Source organism: Peromyscus leucopus, chromosome 16_21 (assembly GCF_004664715.2).
Source record: "Peromyscus leucopus breed LL Stock chromosome 16_21, UCI_PerLeu_2.1, whole genome shotgun sequence".
NCBI lineage: Eukaryota > Metazoa > Chordata > Mammalia > Rodentia > Cricetidae > Peromyscus > Peromyscus leucopus.
Window position 1 is genome coordinate 32,362,175 of NC_051084.1, and position 20,353 is coordinate 32,382,527.

Here is a 20,353-nt window from a genome sequence, read left to right on the forward strand (position 1 = left end):
CAGCACCCACATGCCTGCGCGCGCGCGCGCGCACGCGCGCGCGCACACACACACACACACACAGAGTAAATGTTGAGGACTGGGAAGCTGGCTCAGCGGTTAAGAGCACACTTGTTCTGGCAGAGTACCTGGATGGGTTCGGTTCCCAGCAATCACATAGTGGCTCGCAAATCACGCATAACTCCAGCTCCAGGAAATCTTCTGACTCCCGGGGTATCAGGCACGCACATGGTACACATAAATCCAGGCAAGACATATACAAAATAAATACATCTAAAATAAATGTTTAAAAATAAGGTGCCCATGGGGCTGGAGAGATGGCTCAGAGGTTAAGAGCCCTGGGTATTCTTCCAGAGGTCCTGAGTTCAATTCCCAGCAACCACATGGTGGCTCTCAGATATCTGTAATGAGATCTGGTGCCCACTTCTGTATACATAATAAATAAATCTTTAAAAAAAAAATAAAAAAAATAAGGTGGCCAAGCTGGGCATGCTGGCACACACCTTTAATCCCAGCACTCAGGAGGCAGAGGCAGGTGGATCTCTGTGAGTTCGAGGCCAGCCTGGGCTACAGCGTTTCAGGACAGGCACAAAGCTACACAGAGAAACCCTGTCTCGAAAAACCAAAAATAATAATAATAAAATCAAATTGAAAGCTGGGTCTTGTTGCTGGGGGGCTTCTCTCCAGGATCCCCAAGCCCCGCAGTCCCACAATCCACGTATAAAATAGTCACTCAGACGCTTATATCACTTATAAACTGTATGGCCATGGCAGGCTTCTTGCTAACTGTTCTTTTATCTTAAATTAACCCATTTTTATAAATCTATACCTTGCCACGTAGCTGGTGGCTTACCGGCGTCTTTACATGCTGCTTGGCCTGGCGGTGGCTGCAGTGTCTCCCCCCTCAGCCTTCCGCTTCCCAGAATTCTCCTCTCTCCTTGTCCCACCTACTTCCTGCCTGGCAACCTACTTCCTGCCTGGTCACTGGCCATCAGTGTTTTATTTATATAGAGCAATATCCACAGCACTTCCCCTTTTTTCTTTTTTTAAAAAGGAAAGTTTTAGCCGGGCGGTGGTGGCGCACGCCTTTAATCCTAGCACTTGGGAGGCAGAGCCAGGTGGATCTCTGTGAGTTCGAGGCCAGCCTGGGCTACCAAGTTAGCTCCAGGAAAGGCGCAAAGCTACGCAGAGAAACCCTGTCTCGAAAAACCAAAAAAAAAAAAAAAAAAAAAAAAAGGAAAGTTTTAACTTTAACATGGTAAAATTACATATAACAATTACCGAGCAAGAATTATAGTTACAATATTAAAGAAGATGTCCTATCTATCTTATATTTGTGAGTTTAAGGTTTTATATCTAACTTATTTTTTATCATAACTGAGGAAATTACAACTATCTAGTTTTCAACCACATCAAAGACCTGAGAAGGAACATAATGGTACCTGAGAAATGGTAGATGGATGCAAGCAACTTTTGGGAATCTTGCAAAAGTAGACCAAGACAGCTGGCAGCCTGGACAGTCACCTAATGTTTCTCAGCATTGTTGGTGCATTTAAATTGGCTACAGGCCTAGAGTATCTGACAGACCATTTTTAGAAGCAGGAATTCTGAGAGACCATCTTACCCTGTCTTGGCAGAGTACAGTGGTCGCTTTCCTTGTGTCACGCTTGTCCAGAAAGGACAGCATTATATTTGTACTGTCAGCCATCAAGGCAAGGGCAGTTCTTTGCCCAGTAGGTCATTTTGTGCCAAAAAGACAAACTTCCAAATGGAAATGTCTTAGAAGCCCAACAGTCTCTCGGGATCAATTGGTGCAGCCAGGAGCAATTGTGTCTCACGTCAACAGAATTTTAAGTTATTTAAATGCTATATTCTCTAGGTCTATGATGTGTTTGAAGATTACCTATCTATCTGAAATATATCTATGTATACCTAGAAGACTTAACTAACATGGCTACAGATATGATTATCATAGATGACTAAATATTAATCTATTTTTTAATTATCCATTACAATTTTAAATGAGTTACATAAACATAATACCTCAAACAAGAATAGAAATATATATATACAGTATAACAAAATTAACTTCAAGTTTGTATCAATAAACTAAAATTTATACCAATGTAAAACATTTTAAACATAAACTAAAATCTATACCAATGTAAAACATTTTAAACAAGTTGTTCTTTAAAAGTAGGTTTATTAATCTACCCTTTTATCTTATCATCTCCATATCCTATATATCTATATCATATCCCCTTTTCTTTTTTAGAAAGAGATCACATTTATAATCAACCTGTTTTAAATAAAAATATTGGTTTTTCTCTGTCCCACACCAGAGGGCTCTTCTGATTTGGGACACAAGAATCTCTTAACCATTTTTTTTTTAAAGCAATATGTCTGGGTTTAGAGGGAGAGTGAGCCAATTCCACCTCTAAAGCCAGCTTGGTATATTTGGGAATTTGGGCGTAGCATCTCTTACTACTTCCTGCTGGAGGGGGGCGCTGTATCTTATGGGGACGCAAAGAAAATTTTAGGCCTATGGGGTAGTCAGTGAGGCTGTATTGTGTGAACCAGTTGCCTTGAAACCGCTCTGGATGTTGGATCATCTGGGCCATGGTGTCATCGGAGACCTTTCAGGGGGTCTTGGCTGGTGAAACCTGATGTATCTTAATCTGGAACAAATCCACAGCCTCTGGCTTTCTGTGGAAAAAAAAGCAGAACCTCTTTTCCAAAGCAACATATCCTTAAATCCAAATTTTGAAGTCAAGGTACCTTTAAAATATACATTTTGGCATAACTCAACAGCTTTTGCAATCAAATGTTTTTCTTCAGTTACGAATATCAAAGACAACATAATCCAGATTCTCTGTGTGGTAGCCATCTTTACGTGACTTATGTTTTATATTACCTTGAGCCTATTGCTTTAAACTGCACCATTCTAAGACTGAAACAGTGCTGTTGCTGCTGGCTCCGCCCACTTCAGCTTCCCAACATGGCGGTGGTATGTTTTCTGCCAGCTCTGGGAGTCATCAAGTCTCAGAAATAGTGGGTCTAAGCTTTTATCAAAGCAGCGTGTAGCCCAGAAACCTCTTTTTTTTTTTTTTTTAAATACTAGTAAAGACTAAATCTACCACACAACTTAATGTGCCGCTGGCAGACACCTCATTTCCGCCATACTGCAGGTCAAACGCAAACGCCAGGAACCCGCCAGTGTTCAAACCTGCGTTTTGCCGCATCTAGCTGCCCGTATGAGACAAGAAGCAGGAACCTGGTTTTGGCTCTGTTTAGAATTGGTTATTAAATATTCTCAGGTTTAAGGTAGAAACTCGAGCCGTTGGGCGCCATTTGTTGTTGGAGGGCTTCTCTCCAGGTTCCCCAAGCCCCGCAGTCCCACAATCCACGTATAAAATAATCATTCAGACGCTTATATCACTTATAAACTGTATGGCCGTGGCAGGCTTCTTGCTAACTGTTCTTTTATCTTAAATTAACTCATTTTTATAAATCTATACCTTGCCACATGGCTGGTGGCTTACCGGCGTCTTTGCATGTTGCTGGTCATGGCGGTAGCTGCAGTGTCTCCTCCTCAGCCTTCTGCTTCCCAGAATTCTCCTCTCTCCTTGTCCCACCTACTTCCTGCCTGGCAACCTACTTCCTGCCTGGTCACTGGCCATCAGTGTTTTATTTATATAGAGCAATATCCACAGCAGGGTCTAATGATGCACGCCTGTAATCCCACCACTCCAGAAGTGGAAGCAGGAGGATGGGGAGTTTTGTTTTGTTGTTGTTGTTTTTTAAGATTTATTTATTATGCATACAGTGTTCTGCATGCATGTATTCCTGCATGCCAGAAGAGGGCACCAGATCTCATTACAGATGGTTGTGAGCCACCATTTGGTTACTGGGAATTGAACTCAGGACCTCTGGAAGAGCAGCCAGGGCTCTTAACCTCTGAGCCATCTCTTCGGTCCCAGGATCGGAAGTTTGAGGCCATCCTCAGCTATGTGGAATCAGAAACTAAGTTGGCCTACATGAAATCTCCAACAAAAACAAAAAACCATAACTACCTCAGAAAGCTGCTGGCCTGTATTGATCATTTATAGTTGGAAGGTACCTCAGCCAGCGGTCCCTCAGCCGCTTATAAAATAATCATTCAGAGGCTTAATATTAATTACTAATTGCACGGCCTATGGCAGGCTTCTTGCTAGCTAGTTCTTATAACTTGACCCATTTCTATTAATCTATGTTTTGCCATGTGTTCAGTGGCTTTACCGGTTCTTTCACATCTTGCTTTTTCTGGCAGCAGCTGGCATCTCTGTCCTCTGCCTCTCCTTTTCTTCTCTGTCTTGGATTTCCTGCCTGCCTATAAGGTGACTTGCCATGGGCCAAAACAGCTTTATTTATTTATTAACCAACCACAGCAACACATATGCATAGCATACAGAAAGACATCCCATAGCAATCATTGGCTTTTCACAGCCCCTGGGACTACCTCTGTCCTCCCTGAAATGTACCCTTTCTAGAACCTAATTACTGGTTCCCCATTCTTTCCCAGAATCTCTGAACTTACTCCTATCTCCTACCAAATCAGTTCTGCCTTGGCAGAGCGCCTCATTCAACTACAACTTCCCAGTAAGCTTCCACCCAGCTCATACCACTGCAGAATGAATATATATATATATATATATATATATATATATATATATATATATTCATATATATATATATATATAGTGCCCCAGGCATCAACACAAACAGCTCACTCCTCTCCTATCTTCCACCACTCATATCTCACACTATCCCACACACAAACAATGAATTCTTAGGAACATGCTGGTTTCTTCTCCTTTAACCCACTGTATTGGCAAACTATCTACCTTTCCCTTTGATTTCCCCGTCTTTTCTCCCTTCCTTCCTCTATCCCTGCCTTCCTAGAGCCCCTGCAATGTAGTCTTGTCTTGTTTGGAGGTTCTAACAGGGTGGTAGTACCATTCCTATACTCTATGGAAGACCTGTCCTCTATTTGGGGAAGGTCATCCTCTTTGACCAAATACACAGCTTTGGAAGGGACACACATAGCCAACCAGACCAACTTGGTGATCAGTGGGGTGACATGTTGTAGCCAGATCACCCCTCACATTCATTCCATGAACTAGTACTAAATACTAAATGTAGCCCAGGCTGGTCTTGATCTGAGATACTTCTGCCTCAATCCCCATGCACAGGATTTCACCACCACTCCCAGGGTGCTCTCTGTGTCTCTCTTGTGTGTGTGTGTGTGTGTGTGTGTGTGTGTGTGTGTGTGTGTGTGTGTCTGTGTCTGTGTCTCTGTGTGTGTCTGTGTCTGTGTCTGTGTCTGTGTCTGTGTAAGAGAGAGAGAGAGAGAGAGAGAGAGAGAGAGAGAGAGAGAGAGAGAGAGAGAGAGAGAGACTGGGGATCTATTAACACTTTGACCCATCAGAATTTCTAACTGGCATTTAGCTTATCCACATTTAAACCACTGATCTTTCCAAAGTATAGCATTCATTCAGCCTTCACTCCTCCAGAATCAGGAACTTTGCATTCTGTCCATAAACTAGATAAAGCACAATCCCAGTGTCTCCCAGCTTTCCCTCGCCCTCTGCTGTCCATTCTTGACATAACAGCTAATGTAATTTTTAAGAATTACATGTTCCTTGATGGTGTGGTTGGGGGAGCATGCATGTGGGGGTCATAACACAACTTCTGGAATCAGTTGCTTTTCTTCTTCTACCATGTGGCTCCCGGGGACTGAACTCGGGTCTTCAGGTTTAGTAGGAAGTGCCCGTACCCCATCGTGCCAAGGTCCCTTAGCGTGGTGGCTCCTGCTTGTGATGACAGCCTTGGAGAGGCTGAGGCAGGAAAAGTGTCAAGAGTGTGGAGCCAGCCTGCTCTACAAGGTTCCTTCAAGGCTAGCCTGGGCTACAGGGTAAAACCCTGTTGGAAGTATAAGATTAAGGGCTTGCAGGCGTAGCTAAGTTATCTAGCATGCAGCAAGTCCGAGTATGGTCCTCAGCACCAAAGTCACTGGACATGGTGGCATGCACCCCTGTGCATGGAAGAGACGCTGTCTCAAACAAACAAAAAGGAAATCAGAGAGCAGGCTTGTGTCTGTTCATCATCCCAATGGCGAGAATAAGACCACTACCACAATTTGAGCCGAATTTGAAGCAAGCTTGACTTTCATTGGGATACACTCAAGGGCTGGCCAATGACTGCCTCCTAAGTAGGCTTAAAAAGAGCAGCCACGAATTCTGCCTGCATGTATCCTTGCAGGCCAGAAGAGGGCACCAGATCTCATTACAGATGGTTGTGAGCCAACCTGTGGTTGCTGGGAATTGAACTCAGGACCATCTGGAAGAACAGTCGGTGCTCTTAACCACTGAGCCATCTCTCCAGCCCTCTTGGGTCTCTTTTAAGAAGTAAAATCAGCCGGGCGGTGGTGGCGCACGCCTTTAATCCCAGCACTCGGGAGGCAGAGCCAGGCGGATCTCTGTGAGTTCGAGGCCAGTCTGGGCTACCAAGTGAGTTCCAGGAAAGGCGCAAAGCTACACAGAGAAACCCTGTCTTGAAAAAAAAAACAAAAAAAAAAAGAAAAGAAAAGTAAAATCATGGGGGCTGGAGAGATGGCTCAGAGGTTAAGAGCACTGGCTGCTCTTCCAGAGGTCCTGAGTTCAATTCCCAGCAACCACATGGTGGCTCACAACCACCTGTAATGAGACTGGTGCCCTCTTCTGGCCTGCAGCCATACATGCTGTATACATAATAAATAAATAAGAAGAAGAAGAAGAAAAGGAAGTAAAATCATGAGCAGTTTTACAGAAAGAATGCAATAAGGAAAAAAACTTTACAAAAATCATGTGACCACCCACCATCTGATTAGGAGGTATAGGCATATTTTCTTAATTTATTTGTTCGTATTTTACATCCAGACCAAAGTGTCCCCCTCCTCCTTTCCTTCCAATCCCTCTTCCCCACATCCACTCCATCCTCTCTGCTTCTCCCCAGAAAAGAGTAGTCTACTCATGGACACCAGCCAGTCATGGTCAAGCTGAGTGAGACCAGGCACCTTCTCACCTCTTAAGCTGGATGAGGCAATCTGGCAAGAAGAAAGGATCCCCAAGGCGGGCAACAGAGTCAGAGACCCCCTGCTCCCACTGTTAGGAGCCTCACACCTGAAGACCAAGCTACACATCCATAACATACATGCTGAAGGTCTAGGCAGCGCCACACAGGCTCTTGGCTGTAGGTTCAGTCGAGAACCTAGGAGCCCAGGTTAGGTGGTTATGTGGGTTTTCTTGGGGTGTCCTTGACCCAACTGGTTCCTACAATCCTTCCTCCCCATCTTCTGCTGGATTCCTCCAGGTCTGCCTACTGTTTGGCTGTGGGTCTCTGCGTCTGTTTTTTTAATTGTTGGGTGAAGTCTCTCTGTCGACAGTCAGGGTAGGCACTGATCTAGGAGTTTCGCAGACTATCTTTAGGAATCATTGACTTTGTTGTTGTTCTTTCCTAGCGCTCTGAGCCATCTGTCCTTCGTGTCCCGGCTCTCAGGAGTGAGCTCCCTCTCATGGTGTGGGCCTCAAGCTGGGCCAGCCTCATTTAGTCTCTGCACCACCTTTACCCCAGCATATCCTGCAGGCAAGACAAATGTTTATTTTTATTTTATTTAAAAATGTTCCCCTGGCAGTGGTGACACACGCCTTTAGTCCCAGCACTTGGGAGGCAGAGGCAGGTGGATCTCTGTGAGTTCAATGTCAGCCTGGTCTACAGAGTACTAGGACAGGCAGGACTGTTACACAGAGAAACCCTGTCTCAAAAAAACAAAAAGAAAAAAATTAGTAAAATATTTATGAATACTTATCTAAATAAATAAAGGAAGAAAGGCAAGCAGCTGTTTGTTAATTCACAGGAGTTTGGAAACACACAAAAAATACCAAAGAACTTAGGCCCGGATGGCAAAAACATCCTTGAATAAAGGTAATATTTCAATAAATAGACCATAAACGTGACAATGACTAACTTTAAAGGCCGTCTGTAGGTTTTTGGTTTTGTTTGTTTGTTTGAGATGGTGTCTCCTTTGAGGTGTAGACCAGGGTTGGCCTCAGACTCACAGACCTCCACCTGCCTAGGCCTCCCGAGTGCTGGAATGAAAGGTCTGAGGCACATAACCACCCCTTTCTTTGGTTTTGTGCTGGCCAGTTTGTTGTCAACCTGATACGAGGTAGAGTCATCTAAGAGGGGACCTCAGTTGACTCAATCTGTAAACCCAATTGGCCTACCAGCCTGTGAAGTATTTTCTTAATTAATGATTGATGTGGAAAAAAGAAAACAAACTAACAAGGGACTGGGGATTTAGCTCAGTGGTTGAGCAATTGCCTAGCAAGCGCAAGGCCCTGGGTTCGGTCCTCAGCTCTGGGGAAAAAAAAAAAAGAATGATTGATGTGGGAGGGCCCAGCGTATTAGAGTGGTGCCATCCCTGAGCAGACGGTCCTGGATTCTCTAAGGAAGCAGGCCGAGCAAGCCAGTAAGCAGTATCCTTCCATAGCCTCGGTATCAGCTCCTGCCTCAGGAGTTGCCTCCCTGACTTCCCTGGAACAGCAAGCTATAAGATGAAATAAATTCTAAGGCTGGGTTTGTTTTTGTTTTTGTTTTTGTTTTTTTTTTACCTGGTGGTGATGGTACATGCCTTTAGTATCAGCACTCGGGAGCACAGGCTGGCAGATCTTGAGGCCAGCCTGGTCTACAGAGTGAGTTCTAAGACAGGCACCAAAACTACACAGAGAAACCCTGTCTTGAAAAAAGCAAACAAAAAATTAAAAAGAAGAAATGTTTTCAAAAAACAAAAACAAAAACATGAGGGGCTTGGGAGATGGCTCAGTGAGTAAGAGCACTTCTTCTTGAAGAAGACCCAGATGTTCCTAGTACCCACATGATGGCTCACGACCATGCAGAACTTCAATTCCAGGGGGTCAACACCCTCTTCTGAACTCCTAGGGTAGGCATATACATGCATGCAGGCCCAGTAATCATGCACATAAAATAAAAATTAAATCTGCATTTTGGTGATGATAACAACAATAAAAAGAATTGAATCAAGAGCTAATAAAAACTACTGTGCTGTAATTCAGCCCTAGAAAGATTTCTTTTTTTTTTTTTTCTTTTTTTTTTTTTTTTTTGGTTTTTCCAGACAGGGTTTCTCTGTGTAGTTTTGGTGCCTTTCCTGGATCTCAATCTATAGACCAGGCTGGCCTCAAACTCACAGAGATCCGCCTGCCTCTGCCTCCTGAGTGCTGGAATTAAAGATGCCCGGCAAGATTTCTTTTTTAAATTACGTGTGTGTGTGTGTGAGTGTGTGTGTGTGTGTGTGTGTGAGTGTGTGTGTGTGTGTGTTGGGGTCTGCATGTGCCAGGACACCCCAGGTCAGAAGACAACTAGAATCCAGTTTTCTCCTTTCTTTCTTTTTTTTTTTTTTTTTTTTTTTTTTTTTTTTAAATATTTATTTATTTATTATGTATACAGTGTTCTGTCTGCATATATACCTGCATGTCAGAAGAGGGCACCAGATCTCATTATGGATGGTTGTGAGCCACCATGTGGTTGCTGGGAATTGAACTCATGACCTCTTGAAGAACAGCCAGTGCTCTTAACCTCTGAGCCATCTCTCCAGCCCAGTTTTCTCCTTTCTAACATGTGGGTCTGAGAGATTGAACCGAGGTCATCCGGCTCAGCAGGGAGTACCTTACCCACTGACCCATCTCACAGGTTCCAAAAGAGCCTGTTGAACACTACCCTTGACTCCATTTGCATTCTAAAATACTATGAAATAGAAAAGATATTAAATGTCCTATGTCTTAAGTAAGGTAAGACAATTATTTATTTATATTCATTTTGATTAAATATATATAAACGAGGGGCTGGAGAGATGGCTCAATGGTTAAGAGCACTGGCTGCTCTTCCAGAGGTCCTGAGTTTGATTCCCAGCAACCACATGGTGGCTCACAACCATCTATAGTGAGATCTGGCGCCCTCTCCCGCCATAAAGGTGCACATACAGATAAAGCACTCATATACATAAAATAAGTAAATAAAAATCTTAAAAAAAAAAAGTAAAAAAAAATTCAAATTTTATTTTTACGTATACACAGGTGTCTGGGTCTGTGCAAGTGCATGCAACCTATTTGTGAATGCTTTCAGAGGCCAAAAGGGGGCACTGGATCCTCTGGAGCTGGCATTACGGGTGATTGCGAACTACCTCACTTGGGTTCTAGAAAACTAACTCGCGTTTTCTTCAAGAGCATTACAGGCTTCTGAGTCATGTCTTCAACCCCTAATTAGTTTTTGTGGGGTTTGTTTGTTTGTTTATTTTGAGTCCGGATCCTACTATGTACCCCTGCTGCCCTAGAACTTGCTAAGCAGACCAGACATACTACTGCCTCGACATCCTGAATGCTGAGATTAAAGGCTGACTTTAGTTTGATTTTTTTGAAATACAGTTTCATTAGTTGAGGCAGGTCTTGAACCCACTATGTATCTGAGGAGGACCTGAATGCCTGAGTTTCTTTTTTTTTTTTTTTTTTTTTTTTTTTGGTTTTTCGAGACAGGGTTTCTCTGTGTAGCTTTGCGCCTTTCCTGGAACTCACTTGGTAGCCCAGGCTGGCCTCGAACTCACAGAGATCCGCCTGCCTCTGCCTCCCGAGTGCTGGGATTAAAGGTGTGCGCCACCACCACTCGGCTTGAGTTTCTTTTTTTACTTTTCTTTTTTCTTTCTTTCTTTCTTTCTTTCTTTCTTTCTTTCTTTCTTTCTTTTTTTCTTTTTTCTTTTCTTTCTTTCTTTCTTTCTTTTTTATTTTTTTTATTTATTTTTTTTTTTTGGTTTTTCGAGACAGGGTTTCTCTGTGTAGCTTTGCACCTTTCCTGGAACTCACTCTGTAGACCAGGCTGGCCTCGAACTCACAGAGATCTGCCTGATTCTGCCTCCCAAGTGCTGGGATTAAAGGCTGTGGCTCCACCGCCCGGCTATGCCTGAGTTTCTTGCCTCTACCTCCAGGGAGCTGGGACTGTAGGTGTGGGGCTCCATGCTGCATATTGGGGTCTGATTTTAATAAGCATGCTGTGAACCCTACTTGTCTTCAAGTCTTCTGTTATATGGCGGAGACACAGAAGTGAGGAAGAGAGGGCTGGCATTGTGTCTGAGCGGTAGGGAGCTGCTCAGGATGCACAAAGCCGTGGGTACCAGAAGGATGGAGAAATGCAAGGTAAGCGTCCTACGAAGTTGTTCATACAGGGCAAGTGACAACAAATATGGAAGTATAATCTTCCAGCTGTTTACAATATCCAAGGAGTGTGCCTGCAGTTTGGAGAGGTGAAAAAGGAAGAGAACTGTTTTATGAGTGGGTAGGGAGACTACAAAGTCTACAGACTTAAGACTAAACCAGGTGCGTGGTGGTGGTGGCGGCGGCGGCGGCGGTGGCGCACGCCTTTAATCCCAGCACTCGGGAGGCAGAGGCAGGCGGATTTCTGCGAGTTCAAAGCCAGCCTGGTCTACAGAGTGAGTACAAGATGGCCTGCACTGCTTAGAGAAAGCCTGTCTCAAAACAGACAAGCAAATAAAAAGAAAAAGTATCTACGTCTGCTGGCATAGACCTGTAAAATCAACCCTTGGGAAGTGGAAAGAGGAGGGTCAGAAATTCAAGATCATTCTCAAGTATATAACAAGTTTGAGTCTAACACGGGCAACCCTAAGTTAAATAAAAAAAAATTTTTTTTAAAGAGACTTGGGCAACTGGAGAAATTGCTCAGCAAACACATGATGGCTCACACCATCTGTAATGAGATCTGGCGCCCTCTTCTGGCCTGCAGGTGTACATGCAGGCAGAACACTGTATATGTAAAAAAAAAATTATTTATTATTTATTATTTTTTATTTTAAGGAAACTGGGAAAATGGCTCAATGGGCAAGGCCTTTGCTGAGCCAAGTGTGAGGGCCTGAGTTCAAATCCTTAGTACCTGAACTGCTGGGTGCAGTAGGCAGCAGCCTTCTGCAATCCCAATGCTCACTCTTCAAGATGGGAGGTCAAGGGGGTGCTGGAGAGATGGCTCAGTGGTTAAGAGCACTGGCTGCTCTTCCAGAGGTCCTGAGTTCAATTCCCAGCACCCACATGGTGGCTCACAACCATCTATAATAATGGGATCTGATGCCCTCTTCTGACATAAAGTTGTACATGCAGATAGAGCATTCCTATACATTAAATAAACAACTCTTAAAAACAGGAGAATCGCCGGGCGGTGGTGGCGCATGCCTTTAATCCCAGCACTCGGGAGGCAGAGCCAGGCGGAGCTCTGTGAGTTCGAGGCCAGCCTGGACTACCAAGTGAGTCCCAGGAGAGGCGCAAAGCTACACAGAGAAACCCTGTCTTGAAACACCAAAAAAAAAAAAAAAAAAAAAAAAAAAAAAAAAAAAAACAGGAGAATCACTTGAAGCTTGAGGGACAGACAGCTGGCATCTGCAGCAGCAAACAATAAAGGGACCCTGTGTAGCAGGAATCTTAAAATGTCTTATTAATAAAAAACAAACTGGAGCCAGGTATTGGGGTGAATGCTGGAAGATCAGAGAAGCAGAACAAGCCACAGCTACCTCATCTCACCAATTTCTCAGCTGATCCTGTTTCCTCAGACTGGAAACCTCTGAGTCCTCATCCGGAATGAATCTCAGCTGAACTGTGCTGGTCAAAGCCTGAATGTTTAACCAGCCAAATGCTTCTAGTTTCTGGTCCTCACACCTTATAAATCTTTCTGCTTTCTGCCATCACTCCCTGGGATTAAAGGCTCACTTCTTGGGATTAAAGGTGTGAGTCACCAGGCCTTGCTGTTTCCAATGTGGCCCTGAACTCACAGAGATCCAGAGGATCTCTGGAATGCTAGGATTAAAGGTGTGAGTGCCACCATTTTCTAGCCTCTGTATCTAGTGGCTGTCTGTTCTCTGACCCCAGATAAGTTCATTAGGGTGCACAATATTTTGGGGAACACAATACCACCACATTTCCCCATTTTTTGTCTAAAATTTTTAAAAAAGCTTATAACTAATACAAGAAAAACTATCCAATAAGTATATACAATATATACAGTCAAGAATTACATTAACGATGTCGAGTCCATTAACATTTGACAGATTCAGATAAAAACTCCATTAATATATAACAATGTCCAGTCCAGTAACATTTGACAAATTCAGACAAAAAATTTCATTACTTATCTTATTTAAAACAAGTAGTTCCTTTTTAAAAGTAGATTCAAAAATTGAGTTTTATCTTATCATATTCATATTCTCTTTTTCTTTTCATAAAAGTTTCAATAATCTACCTTTTGTCATTTTTATATCTTCCCCTTTTTCTTTTTAGTCTAGATTCAGTGATCTACTTATTTATCCTATCATCTTTTTCTTTTTTCTCAGAGTGGATTCGTGATCTACCTCATATCTATATTCTCTTTTTTCTTTTTCTCTCTTTTTTATTTTTTTCAAACAAAAACTCTGAATCTAATCTCCTTGTTCAGCTTTTTTCCTGACCATTAACAATTAACAACTTGAGCCAGGCAGTGGCGGCGCACGCCTTTAATCCCAGCACTCGGGAGGCAGAGGCAGGCGGATCTCTGTGAGTTCGAGGCCAGCCTGGTCTACAAAGTGAGTTCCAGGAAAGGGGCAAAGCTACACAGAGAAACCCTGTCTTGAAAAACCAAAAAAAAAAAAAAAATTAACAACTTGTAACCAACCGTCTCATAAACAATGACAATATCCATAACTCATTAAACAACCAAAAACCTCCCATCCCACCTCTTGGGAATGTGGGCATTTTTCTTAAAATTACTTCCTGCTTTCTGAGGGTGAAGACATCTTTAGGGGATCCTGAAAAGAAAATTTTTGGGTTAATTGTCAAGTCCTGTATCATTTGTCCAGTCGCTGCATAATGAGAAAGTGCAGGGCTTGTCTCAAGTCCTTGTTCAAGTAGTCTGTCAGGCTGGATCATCTCAGCTAGCCAATCTCAAAATTGTCCTGAGCAGTTTGTAGTCCAAAGTCGATCTTTCTGTGGTGTTAATGGCTTTACCATAGTCCATGTGGAATCATCTTTGTGGGGTCCCATCATCCTTTTGAAGATTTCAAAGTCACTGTTAAGCGTGGTCATGGTTCTCTGCAGAATTTTTTTTTCTCGCCTCCCCTGTGGTTTGGAGCAATCACAGTCTGATAAATGTCTCTCTCTCGGAACCATGAATGTTCTTCCCTAGAAGAGAAAATCTTCACAGCAATTTCTTCCCACCATTTGTCTTGCCAAACTTTTCCAAACTGACCTTTGCCGATGCTTTCTTGTGACACGATGGCCCTGGCAATTCTCTGAACCAGCAGTAAACCCTTCGTCCCAGGTAGCAGCATCACTGCAGTCACCAACTTGATGAGAAGCAGCTTGTAGCTCGGAGCTGCAGAGGCTGCCTCCATGGTCCCACCGACACAGTTTGTGGCTGGCCCTGGCTGAAGCTTCTCCTTAGCAAGCCTCCTAGGCCAGCCTCAAACTCAGGATCCTGGGGCTGGAGAGATGGCTCAGAGGTTAAGAGCACTGACTGCTCTTCCAGAGGTCCTGAGTTCAATTCTCAGCACCCACATGGTGGCTCACAACCATCTGTAATGAGATCTGGCACCCTCTTCTGTATACATAATAAATAAGTAATCTTTAAAAAAAAAAAAAAAAAACTCAGGATCCTCCTGCCTCTGCTTCCTACTGGTGTGCACCACCACAACCGGCTGGGGCCCACAGGGCCACAGGCAAGCAGCTTTTTCATAAATTCGTACCAGGAACATTGGGCGCCAGATGTAGCAGGAATCTTAAAGGGTCTTATTAATAAAAAACAAACCCAGGGCCAGGTATTGGGGTGAATGCTGGAAGATCAGAAAAGAGAACAGCCACAATATTAAACACAGAGGATAGGCAGTGGTAGCACATGCCTTTAATCCTAGCATTCCAGAGGCAGAAATCCCTCTGGATCTCTGTGAGTTCAAGGCCACATTGGAAACAGCCAGGCCTGGTGACACACACCTTTAATCCCAAGAAGTGAGCCTTTAATCCCAGGGAGTGATGGCAGAAAGGTATATAAGGTGTGAGGACCAGGAACTAGAAGCATTTGGCTGGTTAAGCTTTTAGACTTTTGAGCTACAGTTCAGCTGAGACCCATTCTGGATGAGGACTCAGAGGTTTCCAGTCTGAGGAAACAGGATCAGCTGAGGAACTGGCAAGGTGAGGTAGCTGTGCCTTGTTCTGCTTCTCTGATCTGGAAGCAGCATTCACCCCAATACCTGGCCCTGGGTTTGTTTTTTATTAATAAGACCCTTTAAGGTTCTGCTACAACCCCGTCTCAAATAAGGTAGACAGCAAAAATCTGCGGGGATCCAATATCAATGCCTCTTCTGGCCTCTGTGCACAGCATGCAATCACCCACATGCCTATACATTCACACTGCTACATATAAATAAAAATAGAAAAAAATCTTTAAAATAAATATGGTCTGCTTTGGACTGTGGCATGACCAGTCCCTCCCTATGGCAGGACATATGTGTTTGGACTTTTGTTTTTTTTTTATTTATGCTTATGAATGTTTTACTGGCATGTACGGTGCCTGTAAAGGTCAGAAGAGAATCCCCTGAAGTGGAGTTACAGATGGTGGTGAGCTTCTGTGTGGGTTCTGGGAACCAAACTGTTGTCTTCTGCAGGTGACTCGCCCAGGTGTAATCATTGGAGTAGGTGTACTTTAGATTACCTTATCTTCTTACCCATTATTATTCAGAATGTTGTTTCCAAGCAGGAGTGGTCTTTGTGACAGCATTAACTCTGTGACCTTGCCCTCCTCACTGTATACAGCCTAAGCTCCTATGACCTTGCCTAACCCCCAAAATAACCTCAAAATGTAGATCATCTGATGCCCTGAGTAAAGATGGCTATTGCAGGAGACTTCAGTCCTGGTCTGCTTCATCTTTACGCTCCACTCACCCGGGTTCACACTGCCAACTAGAAAGGTAACAAGCATGGCTGGGAATCAGAGACCCGAGGTTGGTTATGAGATAAAGAGAGTGGGGAACCTCCCAGAAGAACGGGAGCGAGCATACTGGAGCAGAACCCGGGAAAGGCTTGGCTTGGTGCCCAGTTTGCACATAACTTTTAAAGAAAGGAGGAGTACAAGCCTTACAGCCACAATGGCTGGCGGTCATTTGCAGGTTGTTTCTGATTGTAAGCCCTAGTTTCCAGAAGAAACTTTAGAACTTTAGGTTTGAGACAGAGTCCAGAGGATACTGAAAATGCATCTAATCAAGGGGAAAAGATCCCTGTTCAATTTTGGGTCGATTGGAAATGCTTAAGGAAGGTGAGGGCACTTCTCCACGGGTGAGGTGGAGGATTTGGGAGAGCCTATGAAAACGCTAAGTTTCTAGTCATATAAAAATTATACGAGGTCCCTCTGAGCCTTGTGCTGACTTCATAGAGAGGCTTAGAGATTTTTTTTAAGAACTTATTTATTTTTACTTCGTGCACATTGTATATATGTCTGTGTGAGCGGGTCAGATTAGCTGAGAGTGGAGTCATAGGCAGTCAGTCCTCTGGAAGAGCAGCCTGTGTTCTTACCTGCTGAGCCACCTCTCCAGCCCCGAGACTTAAAGATTTCTAAAAACAAGTAGAAGAGGAACAAATTTAAAAGTTAATATTATCAAAACTTGGTTTTGAGAATGCTAATTAAGATGGCCAAGGATTAATCTTTTATTTATTATTTTTTTTAGATTTATTTATTTATTATGTATACAGTGCTCTATCTGCAGACCAGAAGAGGGTTAACAGATCTCATTACAGGTAGTTTGAGCCACCATGTAGGTGCTGGGAATTGAACTCAGGACCTCTGGAAGAACAAGCAGTGCTCTTAACTGCTGAGCCATCTCTCTAGCCCCAGGATTAATCTTTTAAAGATGTAAAAATCCTATAGATGTTGGAGTCCCCTGAAACTGGAGATACAGACAGGAGTGAATTGCTATGTGGGTTCTGGGAATTGAACCCCGGTCCTCTGGAAGAGCAGTCAGTGCTCTTCACCCCTGAGCCATCTCTTCAGCCCCCTCTTTTTTTGTTTTGTTTTGTTTGTTTTTCCAGACAGGGTTTCTCTGGGTAGCCCTGGCTGTCCTGAAACTCACTCTGTAGACCAGGCTGGCCTCAAACTCAACTCACAGATCTCCGCCTGCCTCTGCCTCCCAAGTGCTGGAATTAAAGGCGTGTGCCACCACCGCCTGGTGATTTTAATGCTTTTATAGATTGCCCTTTGAAAGGACAAAGAGTATATGTTTTATACACAAATTTCTCATACTCCACAAAAAAAGAAAAAAAGATTGTACCCATCCTTGGTTGTACAAACTCTACAGTCGGAACTTGCTGTAATTAGTCGGCTTTTGTTGAGATACTTCTCACCCATTACATATTGAAACTGACTGTGCTGTTTGTTTGATGACAGTTTATTGGGGGGGACTAAGAAAGAATCAGAGTCTTGGGGTAATCATGGATAGCTTTGGAACCCCAGTTTGCACATCCTCACCCCAAATGGGTAGGTAACCTGCAGGAAGATTGAGACCCAGCATTAACTGACTCGTACATAAACTAGCACATGAAGAGGAGGGAGGCACCGAGAACGGAAACTGACCTAATTTGACCGGAAACAAACCTTGCAGAAGGGCTGTGGATGTAGAAGTGGTAAAATGGAAGGAAACACTTGCACTGAGGGCCTCCAGGAAAGAATCTAGTGAACAGTAAGTGGGACTGGATGGGACTGTGGTTTTATTTTTTTATTTTTATTTTTTAAAGATTTATTTATTTATTATGTATACAGTGTTCTGCCTGCATGTATCCCTGCAGGCCAGAAGAGGGCACCAGATCTCATTACAGATGGTTGTGAGCCACCATGTGGGTGCTGGGAATTGAACTCTGTTCTTAACCTCTGAGCCATCTCTCTAGCCCCAGGACATGGTTTTAGAGCACTCCTTTAAAGTGTCCTTACCCTTTTTTTCCATATTTATTTATTATTTATTTATTTTTCTATTATCAGCTTGATACAGTACACTTTCTTATCCTAATAGTGAAATGTTTCACTGAGGCTTGCCCAGTAATTGAGTAAAACCAAAACTTATTATAAGCCACAGTCATCCTAGGGTCCCCCCTGCTATATAGCCTCCCTGGTTCTGTGGGTTGCAGTCTGATTGTTCTTTGCTTTATATCTAGTATCCAGTTGTGAGTGAGTACATACCATGTTTGTCCTTCTGCGTTTGGGTTGGGTCCTTACCTTAAAAATAAAAGATGAACTCTTTTTTATTTATTGATTGTGAACTCTATTTTTATTTATTGATTGATTTCTATATTGTGTGCGCTGGTGTTTTGCTCCTTGCCTTAAAAATGAAAAATGAACTCTTTCTACTTTTTAAATGTATTTTTATTTTGTGTACATTGGTGTTTTGCGTGCATGTATTGTCTGTGTGAAAGTGTTGAGTCTCCCTGGAACTGGAATGCTGCCATGGGGGTCCTAGGAATTGAACCAGGGTCCCTCTGGAAGAGCAGTCAGTGCTCTTAACCACTGAGCCATCTCTCCAGCCCAAATTAGTAAATCAGGGGAAGACCCAGTGTCAACAATTATATGAATTTGATCCTTGTTGTATTATATTACTCTCTCTCTCTCTCTCTCTCTCTCTCTCTTTCTCTTTTATACTCAAAAACGTTTCTTTACAGAACACTCTGAACTGCCTTTAAGCAAGACTGTGTGGTATAAACAATTTGAGACAGCCTGGGTGGCTAAGGGAGATTGGGAAGGGAAGTGTGTCTGCTCTTGCAGATGGATCTACTGTGCTACTCATCTCTGGATTCTTCTCTGGCTCCTCTGGCCCCTGCCAGTCAAGAAGGACATCTAACCAAAGGTGTGGAGATAGTAGACATCACCAGAGAGGTAATAACTGTCCAGCTGAAGGAGAAAACATCAGAATTCAAGCCTGCCCTCATGGGGCAGAGTTAAGGCCATTTGCAACAAAAGAGAAGAATCTTTTTTTCCCCCTTGATTACCTCTATAAATATGATGAGTGCTTCTGACTGAGCATGTCTATCCAGTTCCTGTTTTGTTTTGTTTTTTTCTTTTTTCTTTTCTTTTCTTTTCTTTTTTTTTTTTTTTTTGAGACAGGGTTTCTCTGTGTAGCCCTGGCTATCCTGGAACTCCCTCTGTAGACCAGGCTGGCCTGGAACTCACAGAGATCCACCTGCCTCTGCCTCCTGAGTGCTGAGATTAAAGACATGCACTACCACTGCCCAGCATATTACTATTTTTTATGTAAATTATAAATATATCCCTGTTCTTTGGTCCAGATGCTGAATGAGAAGAAAAATCATTGAGCTTCATAACTGTACATTAATTGATCAGGGTCCTCATGTGAGATTTGATTCTGTTTCTTGGATAATAGTCAGTGGTATAATTATACTCAAGTCAGTTCTATGGCATGTTCATAATTACATTATTTTCCACTATCAACTCACAGGGTAATGGCTTGGCACAATGGAGACCTAGTTCCTCTGGGCCTAAGATTTGGTTTAATAATAGCCTGGGTCCTCAACAATGGAATATTTGGAAAATTCTAGCATAAAATTCTATACTAACATGGTCAAGTAATTTTACGTATACCCACCCCAGTAATTATATAGATTAAACACATCATTTACAAGATTTTTGAGGGGATTAAAGTTTTGATGTTGAACAGTTATAGCAGAAGTTTTTCATACATTTTTTTCAGTTGGCAGAGGCTGGTGGATGGACCTCTTGAGTTGGAGGCCAGCCTAGTCTCCAAGATTTCCAGGATAGGAGTACACAAAGAAACTCCATCTCAAAAACCAAAACAATAACAACACAAAAACAGCCCTGGACATACTGCATTTTAAAAATGAAAGCTTGGCTGGGCAGTGGTGGCATACGCCTTTAACCCCAGCACTCAGAGGCAGGCAGGGTTTCTGTAAATTCAAGGCCAGCCTGGGATACAAGAATGAGTTCCAGGAAAGGTCCCAAAGCTACACAGAGAAACCCTGTCTCAAAAAACAAAAAACAAGACAAAACAAAAACCTGTCTCAAAAAAACAAAATAAATAAATAAAAATGAAAAAGAGAGTGATGTCAGCAAACTGTCTATGAATGAGGCTGTGTGAAGAGATTTCCGAGAGCTTTTGAGAAAATAAGTAAACAAGACAATAGTCTTGTAACCTCCTTTCCTTCAAAACATGGGTTGTCCCTGGAATGTG